The sequence below is a fragment of the Gopherus evgoodei genome, chromosome 5, assembly GCF_007399415.2.
Source record: "Gopherus evgoodei ecotype Sinaloan lineage chromosome 5, rGopEvg1_v1.p, whole genome shotgun sequence".
NCBI classification, from domain to species: domain Eukaryota; kingdom Metazoa; phylum Chordata; order Testudines; family Testudinidae; genus Gopherus; species Gopherus evgoodei.
In genome coordinates this window covers 135,279,289-135,283,794 of record NC_044326.1, presented here as the reverse complement: position 1 = coordinate 135,283,794, position 4,506 = coordinate 135,279,289, and positions in this window count along the sequence as shown.

Below are 4,506 nucleotides of genomic sequence, written 5' to 3'. Positions count from 1 at the left end.
AGCTCTGCAGGTGGAAGTAAAACAGTATCTCAGCTTCAACGTTTTTGTTTTCAAAACAAGGCACTGGTCAGCTCTCATCCGGAGGGTGTGTCCAATTATGCTCACCCACGTCTGAGCCAGCTGGATTCACGCCAAAACAGGTACAGAGCACGTCGACGGAGAGTCCGAGGAATGGAAAACAGCTTGGCTTGTGCAGCCTAGCAAAACGCAGGCTGAGGGGCAGCTGTACAAATACAGCAGAGAGGGGTAAACCCCGGGGAGGAAGAAGAGCTATTAAATGTAAAGGACAATGTTGGCACAAGGACCAATGGGGATAAACTGGCCATGAATCAATGTAGGCTGGGCAGTGAGCAGAAGGCTTGTGTCCATCAGAGGAGTGAGGGCCTGGCACAGCCTCCCCATAGGAGCAGTGGGGCAAACGACCCCACTAGCTTTAGGATGGAGCTGGATACGTTTACGATGGGGATTCATGACAGGGCTACCTGTGAGCGCAGGGGGCTGGATTCACTGACCCAGGAGTTCCAAGCCACTCCTATGACCTTGTGATGGGGTACCCATCCCCCACATGTGGGGAACCTGCCCAGTGGCTCCTGGAGGGTCGTCCTTGTCTAATTAATGATGAAACCCAGCGGGGGTGGCTGGGTGTGCTACAAGCAGAGGAAGTTTAAAGCAGAAGAGTGGCAGGGAGAAACCCTGCAATCACTCCGTGGATAGCAGGGAGTGAGGAGACTCGTAGGAATGGGGAGACAACTGCAGGGTGAGGAGAAAGCCCAGGGAAAGTCTCAGTAGGAAGTCGCCCAGGAAAGTATCAGCACTGGTGGAGTGACGCATGACTGCCTGCCCTAGGGTTCCTGGAGTGGATCCCAGCATAGGACAACAACCTGGGTTCTCCTACCAGCCACTGGCAGGAGCTGTGCAGGCCCTCAAAAGGAGAACTGGACTGCAGGGCCCAGAATGAAGGGCTCAGACGTTTGTTTTCACTGTACTGTCTGTTACCTCAGAAGGACTGGGACTAACTGTGACCGGGCCAGAAGGCTAAGCCATGAGAAGAGGCACCTTACATGCCCCTCCTCTGCTGGGCAGTTCTGCCCCAAACTTGGTCGATTGGGCCTCCTCTGGGGCAGAGTGCTTCCGTGGGGTTGGCGTCCACCACCCCGGTGTCCCCATTCACCTGCAACCTCACACCAGACATGGCGACCAGCTGAATTTAAGCCGATTAGTCAGTGGAGAAAACAAAGTTAAGCAGGAGTCCCTCAGTAACAGCAAGGGAAGAGGGTAGGTTGTGTCTTCACTGAAGCACTACAGTGGCGCAGCAGCTGCGTATTAAGTGTGGCCAAGCCCGGGCACAAGACCAATAGTTAACAAGTACCATAAGGGAACACTGAAAAGAACTTTGAAGAGAAAGTTCAAGAGGGCGTGACACCGTTAAGCAGCAAACAGGTGAGGTCTGTGCGGTCCGCCCAGTGAATTCCAGCCAGCGAGTTTGGTTAGCCGGCCAGCCCCAGTCGATGAATCCCCTTTCCAACCCTAGCCCTAGGCCGGGGAGCCCTACTGACCTAAATAACCACCTAAGGAAAAGGAGCCCTTCCTTTTGTAATCCGAACGCTAGTATGGACAAGCCTCCTAACACGACCCCTAACCCTGTGACAGGAAACCATATTCTTATAACCCTAAACCCAGATTGGGAGCCCTACTGACTCCAGCCCTAACTGTAGGCCGAGAAGCCCTGCTGATCCCAATTCTAGGCCCAAGTTGAGGAGCCCAACACTTTGTAACCCTACACTGGATCTCTACTGAACTAAACTCTAGACTGGGGGTGCCCTCTACTCTATAATCTTAGCCCTAGGCTGGGGTGCCCCACCCTTTGCAAATCTAACTCCTAAACAGGGATCCCTCCTGACCTAATCCTAACCCTACGCCCAGGAGCCTAGGGACCCCTCTGACACTGGCAGACCAGGTGCCAAGCTCATGCCAAGTCGCCCAGGCCTCACTGAACACTGACAATGCACAGCTGGAAACCAGTCTGGCTCAGCTGTCTGTTAGTATACTCAAAATAGGTACTACGTTTATAGAGATGTGTTTAGTGTTTGAACGTTATGAAATGCTTGTAAGCTGTTGCCTGCATTATCTCACTTATAACTTCTGTATCTCATGTTATTAGGGAATGTTTAAGTGTTTGCTCTGTAACTATAGAAGTATTTGCTATGAGATTGGGGGGCGGGGGGGAGAGAGAACCCAAGTCAGGAAATCTGACGAAGTGGGTATTCACCCAGGAAAGCTCATTCTCCAAAACATCTGTTAGTCTATAAGGTGCCACAGGATTCTTTGCTGCTTTTACAAGCCAGGAAAGCAGCATTACCAAGTGTGAAATACCAGTTTACCACAAGAGGTGTCATCTCCTGCCCAAGCCTAGAGACACCAGACAAACCATTGTGGAATATCAGTGGACAAAAGACTGTGTTGATTGTTTTCCCCACACGCCACACCCAGGAACAGGGGACATGCCCAAACATGTTTCCCCTGAACTCTGGGGAAAGAGAATAAAGATCCCTGTCAAGAAGAAATTGTCATCACTCTACTGCTTCTGTTTCTAACTCTATCCCGGGGCTGGGAAGCCCTACCCTTTATAAACCTAGCTCTAGGTTGGGGAGCCATCCTAACCCTAACCGTAGACCCCTAATCGTCAGGCACTGCCTCACAGTAGTCAGGCCCAGTGGTTGGAGTGGAGGTTGAAGCCAGACACAGGGTCAGACTGGGCCAAGGGTGGCACTGCAATCGAGACCCGGGGACAGGCCAGAGTCAGAACCAAGATCACAGATAAAGTCCCGCTGCAAGCCAGGGGTCGAAGCCAGGTGTCCAGAGTCAGTATTGTAGCTAAAGCCCAAGTACAGGCTAAAGAGAAAAGCCAGATGATGCGAGTCCAAGGGTCAGGGAGAGGAGAAAGGGCTGGACCAGGGCTCAGGTTAGGCTGATGCAGAGACAGGCTGCGAGTGTCGAGAGTCCAATACACTGTGTAGCTGCAGGAGGGTTCCTGGCTGGCTAGTGCTGTTCACAGACATATCTGCAGCTTTGGCGGAGCTGCGGAAATAGCTGGGCCTGAAGGGGTCACCTGACTCAGGCTCTACTGAGATAGGTTGCTACCGCATGCCTGAGGGCAAGTTACTGCCGGAGCTGTGGGCAGGGTACATGAGCACAGCTGGGTTGTTGCTGCATGCCTGAGAGAGGTGGCTCACTGAAGCACAGGGGATGAGCAGTGTAGGCTCCCCCATTACTGAAGGCCCCTCGGTTTAAGGGGAGAAGCCGCTGGAGCTAGGCATCAACTAACCCTGGGGGACAACAAATGAAAACACGGTAATGGGAGTGAAGGTTACAGGGATAAAAATCAGGATACAAAATGGAACGCCAAGCAGAGAATGCTGGATGGAAGCCTCTGCTCCTTGAAAGCATCTAGGGAGCACTACCCTTTACAACCCTACCTCTAGCCCAGGGAACCCAACTGATCCCAACCCTCGCCATAGGAAGGGTAGGGCTCTGCAGTCTAACCATAACTCTAGACCGGGGATCGCTACTGAACCAAACCATAATTCCAGAGCGGTAGGGCCCTCTGCTTTGTAACCTTAACCCTAGGCCAGAGAGCCCTAGCCTTTGCAAACGTAACCATAGACCAGTGATCACTCCTGACCAAACCTTAACTTTTGGCCAGGGATCCTTACTGAATGCAACCTTCGTCTGATGCCGGGGCCCTTCCCTTTGTACCCACAGCCCTATGACAGACAGCCAGCCCTACCTTTTGTAATCCTAGCCATAGTCTGGGGTGCCCTACTGAACCCACCACTGATCCTAGGCTGGGGAGCCATACGCTTTCTAACTCTACCCCTAGGCAGGGTAACTCTACTGAAACCAACCCTAGCCCTAGAATGAGGCATCCTACTGACCTAACAGTAACCCTAGGCTGCAGACTCTTTCCATGTGTAACCTTAACCTGGGTAACCGAGCTAACCATACACAGGGGAATCTTTAGTGTAGCCTCATGTAAATATCTTGCGACACTGGCTACAAAAGTGCCATGTGAATGCCTGTTCTCACTTTCAGGTGACATTGTAAACAGGAAGCAGACAACATTATCTCCTGCAAATTGTAACCAAACTTGTTTCTCTGAGCGATTGGCTGAACAAGAAGTAGGACTGAGTGGACTTGTAAGCTCTAAAGTTTTACACTGTTTTATTTTATTTTTATTTCAGGGGGGTTTTTTTGTACATAATTCTACATTTGTAAGTTCAACTTCCATGATAAAGAGATTGCACTACTATATTAGGTGAATTGAAAACTATTTATTTGTTTTTTTTTTACAGTGCAAATATTTGTAATAAAAATATAAAGTGAGCCCTGTACACTTCGTATTGTGTTGTAATTGAAATCAATATATTTGAAAATATAGAAAATATCAAAAAATATTTAAATGGTATTCTATTATTAACAGCGCAATTAATTGTTTTAATTGCTTGA